The sequence below is a fragment of the Hordeum vulgare genome, chromosome 7H, assembly GCF_904849725.1.
Source record: "Hordeum vulgare subsp. vulgare chromosome 7H, MorexV3_pseudomolecules_assembly, whole genome shotgun sequence".
NCBI lineage: Eukaryota > Viridiplantae > Streptophyta > Magnoliopsida > Poales > Poaceae > Hordeum > Hordeum vulgare.
In genome coordinates this window covers 398101156-398120354 of record NC_058524.1, presented here as the reverse complement: position 1 = coordinate 398120354, position 19199 = coordinate 398101156, and positions in this window count along the sequence as shown.

Below are 19199 nucleotides of genomic sequence, written 5' to 3'. Positions count from 1 at the left end.
TAAGGAATCCGAGGAGATCACGAGTTTTGTGATTGAGGTTTTCTATGCGGCTTGTGGTAATTTGTGATGGACTAGTTGGAGAACCCGTGCAGGGTTAGATATTTCAGAAAGCCATGCCCGCGATTATGTGGCAACGTGGAAACTTTGTTTATCATCCGGTTCTAGACAACCTGAAGTAAACTTAATTAAAACTTACCAACTGAGTGCGTAACCGTGATTGTCTCTTTCGTGAGATCCTTCTTCGATCGAGGACCCAGTGGGGTTATGTTTGACATAAGTAGGTGTTCAGGATCATTCATTTGATCATGAGTAGCTCACGTACGCTATGCGTAGATCTTCCCCCTCTTTTGTTCTTGCACTCGTAAGTTAGGCATCTCAAATAAATGTTTAGTCTGGTGCTGCAGCCTCACCACTTAACCATACCTCACCCATTAAGCTTTGCTACTCTTGATACCTTTGGAAATGAGATTGCTGAGTCCATGTGGCTCACAGATTACTACAACACCAATTGCAGGTATAGGTAAAGTGATACTTTGACGTGAGCGTGATGATTGTGCTTTTGTAGTTCTTCTTCTTCTTCTTCTTCGATCTAGGAAGGGTTCTGGCAGGCAGCCTGGGATAGCAGGATGGATGTCGTTCTTTTATCGTTTGTTTTCGTCCGTAGTCAGACCCTCCTCTTCTTCATGATGACTGATTATGTTGTTGCATTGATGTGACTCTGATGTAGCTTGTGGCGAGTGTAAGCCAACTCCTTATACTCATCTTTTCAGTACATGTACTTGTAACGATGTCCATTCTTGCGAAACGACGAGATGCATTTCTATCCCTGTCGAGGCACTCGCGCCAAAATAAGGATATGACCGCATCTTGGGCATTACAGCTCATCATTAAGCGCAAAATGAGGTTACCATTTTTCGTTAAGCATTTTAATGTCTTCATAGCACTTGTGTTGCTTTACCTCGTGACTTGGTGTAAAGCTCTATCAAGGATATGAGTACATACCTTCGAATGATGTTCATGACGTGGCATGTAGGTGAACTTGTTGTAGATGCTCAATGTTGATGAAGACCATGTTGAGTTGGGAGCTATCCTTGTTATTTTGGTTCGGTTTTAACCTATATAGGTTAGTCATGCAAGGAAGAACATAATATACCCAAATGACAAGAGTGAATTTATTCATAAAATAGTTTTCAAGGATATGATTTTGTTATCTTCTTCCTCCATCTCCTAAGGAGGGGTTGTTGATACTTGGCCATGACAATATTTCTTTTGATGTGAGTAGATGGCAATCTTGTGAAGTGTGGTTCTTCCAAGTACCTACAAAAGGTTAGATGCAATACAAGGGAGCATAGTTTTCCAAGATATAACATATTGAAATATCAACTGCATCATAGAGTAATCAAGTAAGCTCATGCCCTTACATGCAGCTGAGTGAGTCTAGCTCAAGTTTGAAGCATCAATGATTTTCAACTCACTCCTCAAGTGACAAAACACTTTCTCATCAAGTGGATTGGTAAAGATATCGGCCAATTGTTTTTCGATATGAAGATGCTTGATATCAATATCTCCTTTACCAACATAATCAGGAATGAAACGATGTCTAACTTGAATATCTCTAGTTCAAGAATGTTGCACGGGATTATGGCCAATTTCAATAGCACTTTTGTATGAGCCCGGAAGCGACGCTCGAGAAGATTACCCTTTTATTTCATTGTCGCCATGTGATTTATTTGGTTGTTGCATTCATCATCGCATCATGCGTATCGTCCGTATTGCATCTGCAAAACGTTGTATCATATTTTTCAAAACTTGCATCCGTTGTTAGCTGTCGGTTCTCTCCGTTTTGTCGTTAACCGTTTCGACACCAACCGCACACGCACGCACCCACGACATAATTAAATAATTATTTTTAAAATTTCATCTAAAACATTCTCGGATTGGGTTGAAATTTGGTGCGCGGTCTTATTATAGTGTAGGTAGGCCGTCTGCCAAATTTCATTGCTATCGGAGTTCGTTTGATACTCGAACCGTTAAATATATAGCGACACTATAACTAGTCAAATTGTCAGACGTTTACAGTGTTTAAGAACTTTTCCATGGGCCACAACCTTCCCTCTCATCCCCACCAAGCCCATCTGCACATCCCACTAGACCCACCTAGCCCATCCCTCCGTTCGTGGCCTTTGGATCGCGATCGGACAGACGAGGTCCAACCCCCCGTAGACCATTCTCTATATTAACCCACCTTGTCGAGAGAGGCTCTAACTCCACTAGGGTTCTCCCTAAACAAATTTGCAGCCACCCCATCTAGCCCTCCAAACCTCTCTCCCCCGAAATCCTACCCCGCATAATTTGGACCATAGGATCCCATCAAATTGCCCAAAATCACCCAAAAACCCACCACGGACATTATCCGCGGCCAACCCGGACATGTCCGGGCGACCATAGCCGCCAGCCTCCCATGAGCGCTCGTCCCGCTGTGCACCGCTGTTGGCTGCGCTTGCAGCCATGGCCTCGCCCAGCTGCCAGGTCGCTGGCTCCCGCCATTCCGCCTGCGCCCGCGCAGCCAGACGAGCCGAGCCGCCGCCCATCACCCCGCCCCCACTTCCCTCATGGCCGCCCCGGGCTCCTCGTCGCGCCCAACTGCCCGTTGCCGCAGGTCTCCGTCGTCCCCAACCGCGGGCCAGCCAGATCCAGTGAGCCACAACCGGATCTTCCCATTCCCGTGCTCCACGACCTCGCCGAGCTGCCCTGCTGTCGCGCTGCCTTGCACCCGCCGCCATGGTTGCTTCCCTACAGCACACGCGGGGGAGACGACGCTCGCCTCGCCCCTACATGCGCTTATTTGGGTCGCGCCACCCAAGGCCAATGACGCCTCCCCTCGCATCGGCCTGTCTCGCCACCGAGCTCGGTCCAAGGCCCACTAGGTGAGCCAACTTCCCCTTGCTCGCGAGCTTGCTCCACTCCCTAAGGCCTGACCCAAAGTGAGTTCTGCCCGGCCACGTTATTCTGTGCCGCGTGCGCTGTATTGTTATATGACGCCCAGATCGTTTGCCGAGTAGTAGCAGATTTGGCCCGTTGACCTTTTTCATCTTTGCAAATTTGTCAATTAGCCAATGCATTTTTAATTACAAAAAAATGCATGATTGAAAACTCTACATCCGATTAGAATAATTTAGATATGTAAAATATGTAGAATTTTGTGTAGATTAATAATTTTCAACTTTCATGCATGTTTAAAATATTTAACTTGATGTTTTCATTTAATTTGCATAAATGACATGTTAAAACGATTGAATTCATAACTAATTAACCATAGCTCTGATTAAAATGATACACTTATGTAACTTGACTAGAAAAATATGTAGAATAACATGGTGGCATTTATTTTAATGTTTAACAACTCTAAAATTCTGTTAGAGGCAGAAAAATACAAAAAACTTAATTTGCATATGGGGACTTTACGGAATTGTTATTCGTTATTCCGGCCTTATTTAACTTGCCTAGAATTTCATATAGTTTTGGAATATCTTTTTGCATCCAAGAAAACATGCTTGTGGCTGTTATTTGCATACATTTTGGATTCATGACATATTATCTTGTGAGGATCATATCTTTTAGACCTTATCTTCGTTTTAAATGATATATATATGTAAATCAACTAGAATGAAGTTTAGAATCACATGGACCACTTTATTTTGATGTTTAATAGATATAAAACATCTTTAGTTCAGATCTGGACCAATTTCAAAATTAACATATGGGGTCATTCGAAAATGCTATATGTTGTTTCCGACCTCATTTGAAATGCCTAGATAGTGTAGTTTATTTATGGTTCACCTCTTGACATGTTTAACAACATTTAACACGGTCGTGTAGCTATACGAGAGTGAACTAAGTAATCAAAATGTGGAGTTTCATCAATATGCATCTTGTTGTATATTGAGCTTCACTGAATGTGTAGTATTTGATTGTTGTGAGTGTCATGCCTTGCATAACTAAACCGAACATGCATCATATGTGTTTTGCATCATGTCATGCATATGTTGTGGTGTTTATCATGTGTTGATTGATTGTTTTCAGCCTATTTCTTCTCGGTAGAGTTCCGAACCGCTTGGGAGTATGAGGATTCGTTCGAATGTCATGCATATGTTGTGGTGTTTATAATGTGTTGATTGTTTGTTTTCAGATTATTTCTTCTCGACAGAGTTCCAAACCGCTTTGGAGTGTGAGGATTCGTTGGACTACGTTGGTTCGTCTACTTCATGGATACATTCTTCTTCCAAGCGAGATCTCGGGCAAGATGATCTCGTCTATCATTGCTACGCTAGTTGTCTCGTTTCTATCGCTATGTCTCGTTGACGACCACCTATTATGTCAAGCCTCCCAACATTGCGATGAAAAGCCTCTATGTCACACCCAAGATGCGACCCTATCCTCAATTTGGCACGAAAGCCTCGTCAGGGATAGAAGCGCATCTCGTCGTGTCGCAAGTATGGATATAGTTACAAGTACATGTACTGAAAAGAAGATATATATATATATATATATATAATTGTCTTACACTCGTCACAAGCTACATCAGAGTCACAACAGTACATTACATAAACATCAAGAGTAAGAGCAGGGTCCGACTACGGACGAAAACAAACGACAAAAGAAGAACGACGTCCATCCTTGCTATCCCAGGCTGCCGGCCTGGAACCCATCCTAGATCGACGAAGAAGAAGAATAAGAAGCAACTCCAAATGAACAATCAACGCGCTCGCGTCAAGTAACCTTTACCTGTACCTGCAACTGGCGTTGTAGTAATCTGTGAGCCACAGGGGACTCAGCAATCTCATTTGCAAAGGTATCAAGACTAGCAAAGCTTAATAGGTGAGGTATGGTTAAGTGGTGAGGTTGCAGCAGCGGCTAAGCATATATTTGGTGGCTAACTTACGAGTACAAGAATAAGAGGGGGAAGATCTACGCATAACGGACGTGAACTACGAATGATCAAATGAATGATACTGAACACCTACCTACGTCAGACATAACCCCACCGTGTCCTCGATCGGAGAAGGAACTCATGAAAGAGACAGTCACGGTTACACACACAGTTGGCATATTTTAATTAAGTTGACTTCAAGTTATCTAGAACCAGTGTTAAACAAAGCATCCACGTTGCCACATAACCGCGGGCACGGCTTTCCGAAAGATTTAACCCTGCAGGGGTGCTCCAACTAGTCCATCACAAATTACCACAAGCCACATAGAAATCCTCAATCACGAAGCTCGGGATCTCGTTGGATTCCCTAGTGGAAAACCTGAACTCTGAGATTACCCAAAGCATCACCAGAATCCCCATGCACAAGATATCTCGTCAAAGTCCCTAGTGGAAAAGTAATTCAGCAAGGCCGCCCGATGTGTCGACGAACCCGATAGGAGCCGCGTATCTCGTTCTCAGGACACGACGGATGGAAAAGCCTACAGGTACCAAACCTCGAGTTGCCCCATGGTGGCCCCGCAGTCTGTCCTTTTGGGACCAACACCATCAGCACTCCCCCCTGTTTATGTAAAATTACTCCTCGGGTAGCGCTAACTCCCTATGCATTTCAGTGTTATCAAAATTATTATGTTGGGCAAATGTAGAACCAAAGTTGGGCCTTGCCAGACCAGCTTTAATCTAAAACGAATTATCAAGGGGGTTCCCATAACAACCCCAATCGTGTTAGGAGCTCTCGTTTATGGAACATAACACCGGTAGCCGAAACTAAGGGGGCAAAGGTGCAACAAAACACCAGGCTAGAAAGGCCGAGCCTTCCACCCTTTACCAAGTATATATGACAAGGAACCCATGTTTTTCACATGGAAGCTGCTGCACCTGCAACTAGCAACGCTAACACAGGGTTAAGCAAGCAGTAACATAGCCAATCAGTGGTTTGCTAGGTCGAACAGGTTGAAGGTTTTCATGGCATTGTTGAGAGGATGATATTTAACATGTGGTAGGCAACGAGACATAATCGATAGAAGCGATAAACGAGCATGGCAATGATAGTAATGGTATCTGGGGAAATAGTCATCTTGCCTGAGATCCTGCTTGGAAGTAGAATGACTCCGTGAAGCAGACGAACCGACGTAGTCGAACGAGTCCTCACATCCGACACGCTTGCGGAACTCTATCGAGACGGGGAAAACCGGAAACAAGCATCAACACACGAAATTCAACACGCGGTGCAAAACACATATGATGCATGAGCAGCTGAATACATGCAAGTCACGGCATGTCAATTCACACAAACAAACACTACACCTTAAGTGAAGTTCAATATGCAACAAGTTGCATATTGACGAAACTCCACGTTTATTTATTTAGTTCTATCCCGATTAGGCACACGACAATATTAAATGTGGTTAAACATGGCAAGAGGTGAAGCAGAAATTAAACTACCTATCTAGACATTTTAAACGAGGTCGGAAATGACATATAGCATCTCCGAGACGACCTCAGATGTTAATTTACAATTCTGTCCAGATCTGAATTAACACATTTAATTAGTTATTAAACAGCAAACCAAATAGGTTCACGGGATTCTACGCGTCAAGACAAGCAATCTACACATAGAGATCAACTCCAACGGAGCTACGGTTCAAAAGATACAAGCACCGCAAGATATGATGACATGAATGCAATATGTGCGCAACGACGTTCACGAGCACTTCAAAACATACAACCAACAAGAGAAAATTAAACTTCATGAGATTCTAAGAAGGTTTCATATAGGACACGACCAAATCGGAGCTACGTTTCAACATCTACGAGCAATACGAGAAATCACTACAATCTGCCAAAGTCAGCCACATAGCATTTTCTACACCCCACAACTACGAGCTAACAACTCCGATATGCTCAAACAAGGCATGACACGAAAGTGGGCAAGAACCACTACTACAAACAACTAACAACAACTAGCATGGCATCATGGATCACTAGGGAAAGAAGTCACAACATAGCATCTCACACACTATTTCAGACTTAGTGAAAATTGCACCTCATGAAAGTGCAGTTTTCGATCTGAAGCCATATTTACAGAAGCAAAACCAATAGCTACATGACTCCAAATGGCATGAAAATTCACAGCATGCTAGAGAAACACAAGGGCTACAACTAACTCCATTGCACCAACCTCAAAAGAGCTACAGATCAAAAGATAGAAGCAAGACAAGACAACAACAAAATATAACAGATTTCAGCTCCTCCAAATCAGCACTATTTCTAGCAACTTGAGAGTAGTCAAACAACACCTAAACAAGCATTTCTATTGCAACCAAAAATACCAGGGGCTAGACAAAACATCCAAGAACAACTCTCTAGTTGACAACTCCGTCAAACGAAGCACGGAATAAAACCTACGAAATAAACAAAAGGGCATAACGGCAAAATATCGCACGAACTAACTTGCTCTAGTGCTAAAACTAATTGCACAGAAAAATCCCATGGATGTTTCTACCCCGGAAACATATAAAATATGTGGGGTTGCACACAAAAATAATGCCACACAAAAATGCGAGAAAATAACCTATACACGGGAAAATAAACTACCGGCAAACCCTACACGTAAAAATACCGATGATCGCTCTAAAATACATGGAATAATGGTTCCTAAAACATGGGCATTTCTACTACGGAGTTCGAACAATCCGGACACACGCAAAAAAAAACTACGGGCAAAACATATTAGGACAACATGTGTTTCTAGGCATACGGTGCGCTAAACGACGCCAAACAAATATGCAAGTTGTGAAATCGTAATCTACGCGAAATTCTACACGAGATACATATCTAAATCTTCGTGATCCGACTTACGGTTTAGAAACTACGGGCATTTTAATATACGTATATCTCTGGAATTTTAATATATCGCAAAAATAAGAAAAAGGCTAACGGGCCGAATCTACACATGGGCCAGTGGACAACACACTAAATATTGCCCGGGGCGACGGATAGGTGCTGGAGATCACCTTGGGGGGAGCCTCTTGGGCCGGTTGGGAGGCTGCAGCAAGATGGGCCGGCGGGGGAGCAGTGGGCCGAGGCGGCGTGGGTGACTGGGCCGGGAGGAGGCCGAGCGACGCTGCGCCAGCTGGGGCGCTGGAGGACCAGGCGGGGTCGCGCTGGCGAGTGAGAGAGCGCTATCGTCACCGACCTCTGGACGAAGCCGAGAATGAGGCGATGTCCCGGCGAAGGCCGGCCAACATGGAGGCGCGCAGGGGGCGGATCCGGCGGGGCGGCATGCGGGAGATGGCGGGGCCGACCGGATCTGCCCGGATTCGGGCGGGAGCGGCGACCTGCGGGGAGAGAGAGAGATTAACCGGACACGGAGGAGAGAAGAAGCGGGAAGGAAGAGGGAGAGGAGCGGGGGAGCCTCCGGCTCGGGCTTTGGCCGACAAGGCACGTCGTGGCGGCGGCCGGAAGGTGCTGGGCGGCGGGGCAGGGCGATCTTCGGTGAGGGGCGAGCTGGCCGGCTCCTGCCGAGCGACGGGATACTGCGCGGGCCGCCACGGGAGGCAGGGAGGAGCTCGGCCTGCTGCTGCTCGGGCAGGCGACGCTCGCCAGATGGGCTCGGCCGGGCCCGACGGCTGCGCAGAGGAGGGAGGCAGGGGAGAGAGAAGCTGCGGCTGGGGTTGGTGGGCACGGAAAACTATGCAGTGGCTAGGGTTTCCCTAAGGGGCAGTTTAGGGGTGACTAAATAGGGAAGAGGGGCTAGGTTAGAGGGTACCTAGGGCTTTTTCGACCCTCCGATCGCGATCGTGCGGTCCGATCGGAGAGGCGGGCTAGGGTTAGCTTTGTAGATGGCGTTGGCTAAGATGAGAAGGAAGTGGTGCGACGCGACAACGATTTTAAAAACACCGACAGCCGTCCGGCGGTAGACCGAATACGGTGCCGCTACGGTCGACCGTTCGGGTACCAGACGGTCTCGGATCACGATGAAATTCGACAGGCGGACAAGCTATAACTACTTACGACCGCATGCCAAGTTTCACCCCGATCAGAGAAAGTTTTACGCACACTTTTTAAAAACAGGGTTCGAACGATGCCGCGGGCGCGTGCGAGTGCGGTCGGGCTCAGAACGGACAACAACGAGAACCGGCAACTAACAACGGATGCAAGTTTTGAAAACTGGCGGCAACGGGATGCCGATGCAATGTTGATGATGCGCATGATGCGATGATGATGCAACAAATAAAAATACCCACACGACGGAAACGGAAAGGATAGGGGAATCTTCTGGAACTTTGGCATCGGGCTGTCACACTCTAACCCCTCCACATCCTACCAAACGTTTGTTTGGCTATGTTACTGCTTGATCATCCCTTCTTATAGTGTTGCTAGTTGCACGTGCAGCTGCTTCCATACGAAAACATGGATTTCTGGTCATATCACCATATTATTTCTATTTAATTTAATGCACCTATATACTTGGTAAAAGGTGGAAGGCTTGGCCTTCTAGCTCAGTGTTTTGTTCCATCTTTCCTGCCCTAGTTACTTGTGTACCGGTGTTATGTTCCATATTGAGCGCTCCTCACATGCTTGGGTTGTTATGGGGACCCCCTTGATTTACGTTTTGGGATAAAACTCGTCTCACAAGGCCCAACTTTGGTACTACATTTGCCTAATAACTAATGAACCACATAGGGAGTAATTAACCCATGGATAATTTAATCAACCCCCCGGCCAATGCTCCTCATGACTGTGGGTCCAACCCAGAGCACCATGCGGGGCCAAACGAGGGAACTTGGGTGATTTCTATGAGGCCATGATACGTCTCCAACGTATCTATAATTTTTTATGGTTCCATGCTATTATAGTACCTGTTTTCGATGTTTTATATGCATTAATATGATGTTTTATATTATTTTTGGGACTAACCTATTAATGTAGAGCCTAGTGCCAGTTTCTGTTTTTCCCATGTTTTTGAGTATTGCAGCTAAGATATATTAAATGGAGTCCAAACGGAATAAAATATGTGGAACAATTTTTCTTGGACCAGAAAAAAACCCAGAAGACTTGGAGTAGGGGCAGGGCACCTACCGGGAGGCCAAAAGCCTGTAGGGCACGCCCTGGGGGGGGGCCTGGCTTGTGGTTCCCGTGCAGGTCTCCTTACCCTATTCTTCGTCCTATAAATTACCAAATATCCCCGTATCGCAAAAGAGAGCCACGAAAATACTTTTCCGCCGCCGAGAGCCTCTGTTCCCGTGAGATCCAATCTGGGAGACTTTTCCGGTAATCTCTCAGAGAGGGAATAGATCACGGAGGGCATCTACATCAACTCCATTGCCCCTCTGATGATGCGTGAGTAGTTCCCCACAAACCTACGGGTCCATGGCTAGTAGCTAGATGGCTTCTTCTCTCTCTTTGATCTTCAATACCATGGAGATCTATCCGACGTAATACTCTTTTGTGGTGTGTTTATCGAGATCCGATGAATTGTGATTTTATGTTCAGATTATCTATGAATATTATTTGAGTCTCTTCTGAATTCTTATATGCATGATTTCATATCTTAGCAAGTCTCTTCGAGTTATTGGTTTGGTTTGGCCAACTAGATTGGTAATTCTTGCAATGGGAGAAGTGCTTTGTTTTGGGTTCAATCTTGCGGTGTCCTCACCCAATGAGATAGTAGGGATAGCGAGGCACGTATTGTATTGTTGCCATCGAGGATAAAATGATGGTATTTTCATCATATTGCTTGAGTTTATCCCTCTACATCATGTCATATTACTTAATGTGTTACTCTGTTCTTCATAAACTTAATACTCTAGATGCACGCAGGAGTCGATCGATGTGTGGAGGAATAGTAGTAGATGCAGAATCGTTTCGGTCTACTTAACACGGACATGATGCCTATATGCATAATCATTGCCTTGGATATCTTCATAATTATTCGCTTTTCTATCAATTGCTCGACGGTAATTTGTTCACCCATCGTATTATTTTCCTTTATGAGAGAAGCCTCTATTGAAACCTATACCCCCGGGTCTATTTTCCATATTATACTTTCACGTCTATAAACCAAAAATACCAAAAATATCTTGCTGCAATTTATTTACTTTTGTTTCCACAATGTTTTATATCTATCTCTATTAGATCTCATCCTTGCAAATAACTCTGAAGGGATTGACAACCCCTTTTTAGCGTTGGGTGCAAGTGTTTGATTGTTTGTGTAGTAACTACGATTGGGGCCTTGCTTGTTCCGCCTACTGGATTGATACCTTGGTTCTCAAGAAACTGAGGGAAATACTTATCTACTTTGCTGCTTCACCCTTTCCTATTCAAGGGAAAACCAACGCAAGCTCAAGAGGTAGCAGGCCACCGTACGCGTTGGTTATCCTACGTGCCTTGAGACTGAGATACGCGGCTCATATCGGGGTCGTCACCATGTCGAGCGGTCTTGCTGGATTTATTTTACCCTTCTCAAACGTATTTTGCAAGGGATTCTGGGGATACTTTGGGCTATCTCGAGGTTGAGGTTTTCCATCAGGAATACGAGGATATCACGGGTTTTCTGTGCTCGAAGTTTCTGACACAACTTGTGGTAGTTTGTGATGGACTAGTTGGAGCACCCCTGCAGGGTTATATCTTTCAGAAAATCGTTCCCACGGTTATGTGCCAACTTGGAAACTTTGTTTAACACCCGGTCATAGCAAACTTGAAGTAAACTTAATTAAAATATGCCAACTATGTTTGTAACCATGACTGTCTCTTCTCGTGAGCTGTGTATACAAGGGAGGACATAGTGAGGTTATGTCTGACGTAAGTAGGTGTTCAAGATCACGTCAAGATCATTATTAGTTCACGTCCATTTATGCACATATTACCCCCTCTTATTCTTGTACTCGTAAGTTGGCCACTCAAATAAATGCTTAGTGCATGTTGCAGCCTCACCACTTAACCATACCTCACCCATTAAGCTTTGCTAGTTGCTACGACAATAAAAGACCTTCCCCGGCAAATGCGTCAGAGGTCCTTCTGCTGCTGGCTACGCCTACAGGGACTTCCTTGGCAAATATGCAAAGGATTCCCCCGCGGACTTGGAGCCTTGCGTTGGTGTTCCCTTGAAGAGGAAAGGGTGATGCAGCACAGAAGCAGTAAGTATTTCCCTCAGTTTGAGAACCAAGGTATCGATCCAGTAGGAGGATCGCATGAATTCACAAGTACCTGCACAAACACAAAGAGCTTGCTCCCAACGCTATGAAGGGGTTGTCAATCCCTTATAGATTGATTGCAAAGTGTGAACTGAAAGCAAAGTAAAAGTAAAAGTGGAGACGATAGTTGTGAATAGACTCGGGGGCCATAGTGTTCACTAGTGGCTTCTCTCATGAAAGCAAGTAGACGGCGGGTGAACGAATTACTATTGAGCAATTGATAGAACCGCGCAAAGTCATGACGTTATCTATGGCAATGATCATATCTGTAGGCATCACGTCCAAAACAAGTAGACCGATACTTTCTGCATCTACTACTATTACTCCACACGTCGACCGCTATCCAGCATGCATCTAGTGTATTGAGTTCATAAGAACAGAGCAACGCCTTAAGCAAGAGGAGACGATGTAGATGGACAATCTCAAATATATGATGAAAGCCCATCTTGTTACCCTTGATGGCAACAACATGATGCGTGCCTTGCTGCCCCTTCTATCAGTGGGAAAGGTCACCGCACGGTATGAACCCAAAACCAAGCACATCTCCCATTGCAAGAATCATAGATCTAGTTGGCAAAACAAAACCCAAGACTCGGAGAGACTTACAGGTATATCAAATCATGCATTTAAGAAATCAGAAAAGACTCAAATATAATTCATAGATAATCTGATCACAAATCCACAATTCATCAGATCTCCACAAACACACCGCCAAAGAGGATTACATCGGATAGATCTCCATGAAGATCATGGAGAACTTTGTATTGAACATCCAAGAGAGAGAAGAAGCTATCTAGCTACTAACTACGGACCCGTAGGTCTGAAGTAGACTACTCACGAGTCACTTGAGAGGCGATGATGTTGATGTAGAAGCCCTCCAGCTCCCAAGTCCCCTCCGGTAGGGCACCGGGAAGGGTCTCCACATGATATCTCACGGAAACGGAATCTTGCGGCGGCGGAAAAGTGTTTTCGTGGATGCCCTTTCTTTCTGGGATTTTAGGGAATATATAGGCAAAAGAGCTAGGGCACGGGAGCGCCAGGGAGGCCACAAGCCTGGTGGCCACAGGCCCCCCTGGCCGCGGCGTCAGGGCTTGTGGGCTCCTTGTGGGCCTCCTGCCTTGGCCCTCAAGTTCCCTGATCTTCTTCTGTTCTGGAAAAATTCATTTCGGGGATTTTATTCCGTTTGGACTCCGTTCAAAATTCAGATATGAAAAGAGTCAAAAACACAGAAAAAACAGGAACTCGCACTTGGCACTGAATTAATAAGTTAGTCCCAAAAAATATATAAAAGGTATATAAAAAATCCAAAGTTGACAAGATAACAACATGAAACCATCAAAAATTATAGATACTTTTGAGTCGTATCAAGCATCTCCAAGCTTAACTCCTGCTCGTCCTCGAGTAGGGAAGTGATAAAGAATGAATTTTTGATGCTTTCATGCTACCTAGCATAGATGTACTTTGTAACTCCTCTTATGTGACGTGAATGTTCAGATCCATTAGATTGAAAACAATAGTTTGCTATTGACGTGCAGACAATAATACTTCAAGCAAACTAGCAAGGTAATCATGAACTTTCAAAATAACAAGGCTAAAAGAAAGTTATCCCTACAAAATCATATAGTTTGGCTATGCTCTATCATCCTTGCACAACGAATTTAACTCATGCACAACCTCGGTATTGGCCAAGTAATTGTTTTCACACCTTTACTTTCTCAAACTTTCTCAACTCTCACGCAATACATGAGCGTGAGCCATGGTTTTAGCACTATAAGTGGAATGGAGTGTGGTGGAGGTTGCAAGGCAAACAAGGAGAAGATGGTCACATTGACTAGGCATATCAACGAGCTATGGAGATGCTCATCAATAGATATCAACATGAATGAGTAGGGATTGCCATACAAATGATGCACTAGAGCTAAGAGTATGTGAAAGATCTTAAAGAAAACTAGTGGGTGTGCATCCAGCTTGCTTGCTCACGAAGACCTAAGGCAATTTTGAGGAAGCCTACCATTGGAATATACAAGCCAAGTTATATAATGAAAATTTCCCACTAGCTATATGGTGGTGACAAAACGAGAGACTCTCAATGTCACGCCCAAGATGCGACCCTATCCTCAATTTTGCACGAAGGCCTCGTCAGGGATAGAAGCGCATCTCGTTGTGTCGCAAGAATGGATATCGTTACAAGTACATGTACTGAAAAGATGAGATATATATTTAGAATTGGCTTACACTCGCCACAAGCTACATCAGAGTCACAACAGTACATTACATTATCATCAAGAGTAAGAGCAGGGTCCGACTACGGACGAAAACAAACGACAAAAGAAGAACAACGTCCATCCTTGCTATCCCAGGCTGCCGGCCTGGAACCCATCCTAGATCGACGAAGAAGAAGAATAAGAAGCAACTCCAAATGAACAATCAACGCGCTCGCATCAAGTAACCTTTACCTATACCTGCAACTGGTGTTGTAGTAATCTGTGAGCCACAGGGGACTCAGCAATCTCATTTGCAAAGGTATCAAGACTAGCAAAGCTTAATGGGTGAGGTATGGTTAAGTGGTGAGGTTGCAACAGCGGCTAAGCATATATTTGGTGTCTAACTTACGAGTACAAGAATAAGAGGGGGAAGATCTACGCATAACGGACGTGAACCACGAATGATCAAATGAATGATACTGAACACCCACCTACGTCAGACATAACCCAACCGTGTCCTCGATCGGAGAAGGAACTTACGAAAGAAAGAGTCACGGTTACGCACACAGTTGGCATATTTTAATTAAGTTGACTTCAAGTTATCTAGAACCAGTGTTAAACAAAGCATCCACGTTGCCACATAACCGTGGGCACGGCTTTCCGAAAGATTTAACCCTGCAGGGGTGCTCCAACTAGTCCATCACAAATTACCACAAGCCGCATAGAAATCCTCAATCACGAAGCTCGCGATCTCGTCGGATTCCCTAGTGGAAAACCTCAACTCTGAGATTACCCAAAGCATCACCGGAATCCCGATGCACAAGATATTTAGTCAAAGGTAAAACTAATCCAGCAAGGCCACCCGGTGTGTCGACGAACCCGATAGGAGCCGCGTATCTCATTCTCAGGACACACCGTCTATGCATAGTGGACGGTAGCCAAACCTCGAGTTGCCCCGAGGTGGCAACGCCGACTGCTAGGTGGGTGGACCAACACTCATGCGGAGCACTGGCCCGCGGGGTTGATTAAATTATCCTCGGGGTCCGGAAAGTCCCTATGCAATTTTATTAGGTGATTAGGCAAATGTAGTACCAATGTTGGGCCTTGCCAGACCAGCTTTAATCTAAAACGAATTATCAAGGGGGTCCCCATAACAACCCCGATCGTGTTAGGAGCGCTCAATTATGGAACATAACACCGGTAGCCGGAAACTAAGGGGGCAAAGGTCGAACAAAACACCAGGCTAGAAAAGGGCCGAGCCTTCCACCTTTTACCAAGTATATAGGTGCATTAAATTAAATAGCATTCAAATAAGGTGATATAACAAGGAACCCATGTTTTCACATGGAAGCAACTGCACCTGCAACTAGCAACGCTAACACAGGGTTAAGCAAGCAGTAACATAGCCAATCAGTGGTTTGCTAGGTCGAACAGGTTGAAGGTTTCATGGCATTGTTGAGAGGCTGATATTTAACATGTGGTAGGCAACGAGACATAAACGACAGCAACGGTAAAACTAGCATGGCAATGATAGTAATGGTATCTGGGGAAATGGTCATCTTGCCTGAGATCCCGCTTGGAAGAAGAATGCCTCCGTGAAGCACACGAACGGACGTAGTCGAACGGGTCCTCACAATCCGGCACGCTGCAGAACTCTATCGAGACGAAGCAAACCGGAAACACAAATCAACACACGGAATTCACCACACTATGCACAACACATATGATGCATGAGCAGCTGAATACATGCAAGACACGGCATAACAATTCACGTCATACAAACACTACACGTTAAGTGAAGTTCAATATGCAACGGGTTGCATATTGACGAAACTCCACATAGGAATTATTTAGTTCTATCCCAATTAGGTACATGGCAACATTAAATGTGGTTAAACATGGCAAAAGGTGAAGCGTAATTAATCTACCTATCTAGGCATTTTAAATGAGGTCGGAAATGACATATAGCATCTCCGAGACGACCTCACATGTTAATTTACAATTCTGTCCAGATCTGAGTTAACACATTTAATTAGTTGTTAAACAGCAAAACAAATAGGTTCTCGTGATTCTACGCGTCATTTCAAGCAATCTACACATACAGATCATCTCCAACGGAGCTACGGATCAAAAGATACGGACACCGCAAGATATGATGGCATGAATGCAATATGTGTGCAACGGCGGCTACGAGCACTTCAAAACATACAACCAGCAAGAGAAAATGAAACTACACGTGATTTTAAGCAAGTTTCATGTAGGACACGATCAAATCAGAGCTACGATTCAAACACTACGAGCAAAACAACAAATGACTACAATCTGTCAAAATCAGCCACATAGCATTTACTACGCCCCACAACTACGAGCTACACATCTCCGATAAACTCAAGCAAGGAATGACACGAAAGAGGGCAATAAGACAACAACTATCATGGCATCATGGATCACTACGGAAAGAAGACACAAAATGGCATCTCACACACTATTTCAGACTTAGTGAAAATTACACCTCATGAAAGTGCAGTTTTCGATCTGAAGCCATATTGACAGCACAAAAACCATAAGCTACAGGAAATCAAATGGCATGAAACTTCACAGCATGCTAGATAAACACAAGGGGTACAACTAACTCCATTGGACCAACCTCAAAAGATCTACAGATCACAATATGCAAGCAAGACAAGACAGCAACAAAATATAACAGATTCCAGACTTAGAAATATTTTAGCTCCTCCAAATCAGCACTATTTCTAGCAACTTGAGGGCAATCAAACCACAACTAAACAAGCATTTCTATTGCAACCAAAAATACCAGGGGCTAAACAAAACATCCAAGATCAACTCTCTAGTTGACAACTTAATCAAACAAAGCATGGAATAAATCCTACGAAATAAACAAAAGGGCATCACGGCAAAATACCGCGCGCACTAACTTGCTCAAAAGCTAAAACTAATTGCACAGAAAAATCCATGGGATTTTTCTACCCCGCAAACATATAAAATATGTGGGGTTTGCAACACAAAATAATGCCGCACATAAATGCGAGAAAATAACCTATACGCGGGAAAATAAATTACCGGCAAACCCAACACGCAAAAATACCAATGACCGCTCTACAATACATGGCAAATGGGTCCCTAGAGCATGAACATTTTATCTACGGGGTTCGGGCTATTCGAACACACGCGGAAAATAAATACGGGGCACAAACATATTAGGACAGCAAGTTAATCTATGCATACTGCACGCCAAACAACGTCAAATAAATATGCAAGTTGTGAAATCGTGTTCTACACGCAAAACTACCCCATAACCATATAAAATAAGCCTCGTTCGGACTTACGGATAAAAAGTTACGGCGTTTTTAATATACGTTTCTTTTCTGGAATTTATTAAATTCCGGAAAAATCCTAAATAGCTAACGGGCCTAAATCCACCAATCGGGCCTACAAAACACGGGCGCGAGATAGCTATCAAGTGCCTGGGTGTGGAATAGTGTGTCGGGGGGAATTCTCACCTTGCGGGCCGGCCTGGTGCAACAGTGGTGGAGTGGGCCTTGGGGGAGGCCGAAGCTGGGCCTCGGGGAGGCGCGATGAGGCACTCGAGCTGGGCCGGCTCGGGGCCCAGCCGAGTGGACAACGCGGGGAGGCCATGCTGGGCGCTGTGCTTGTCGGCTCCGCTCCCGATCGGGATGCGAGCGACGACAATAGGTCGCCGGAAGAGGGCGGCGGCACCAGACTGCCCCGGATCTGCACGGAGTCTTGGGGGGCGACGGGATCCGGCTACTCGCGGCCACCGGAGGGCGAGGCAAAGGCCCCGGTGAAACTCGGCGGCGGCCGGCCATGGCGGAAGGCGGCGCATCCCGCTACTCCTGCGAGCGCGGTGGCCGGCTGCTCCGACACGGTGGCGACTGGGAACGGCACGGGGCCGAGGGAGGCGCCGAGGCGGCTCACGGGTGCGGCATCGGCCAGGCGGGGCTGCGGTCGGTCGCGGGCAGGAGCGTCTCGGGCATGGGAGGATCTGCGGGCATGGGAAATCCCCTGTGGTCGCTCGGACATTGTTCACTTGGGTGGACATTGTCCGGTAGGTGGGATTTGGGTCTATTCTGAGCCATTAGATACAAATCCAATGGCCAGATTTGGTCAGAGGGTTTGGGCTGCGGGATTTAGAGGGTTAGGTCTAGCAGGTGGTTTTTTTTGAGGGGGTGGCAGCAAAAATTGTCTAGGGGAAACCCTAGTGAAGTGAGAGGGCTCTCTCTAGGGGGGATTACTTATATAGGGTTGGTCTCGGGTGGGGTGGACTTCGCCCGTCCGATCGCGATCCGATGACCACGAACGGAGGGAGTGGCTAGGTGGAACTAGTGGGCTGTGGAGAGTAGTTATCCAGAGACGAGAGGGAAAACGGGCGGCGCGGCAACGATTTATAACACACCAAAAGACGTCCGACGGTAGACCGAATACGGTGCCACTACGGTCGACCGTTCGGGTACCAGACGGACTCCGATCGCGATGAAATTTGACAAGCGGCCTACCTATATTATAGTAAGACCGCACGTCAAATCTCAACCTGATGAGAGAAAGTTTTACGCACACTTTTAAAACAGGGTTTGACGATGTCGTGGGAGCGTGCGAGTGCGGTCGGACTCAGAACGGACAACGACGTGAACCGGCAACTAACAACGGATGCAAGTTTTGAAAACGGGCGGCAACGGAGATGCCGATGCAATGTAGATGATGTGCATGATGCGATGATGATGCGCCAAATAAAACTATACACACGACGAAAACGGAAAGAGAGGGGAATCT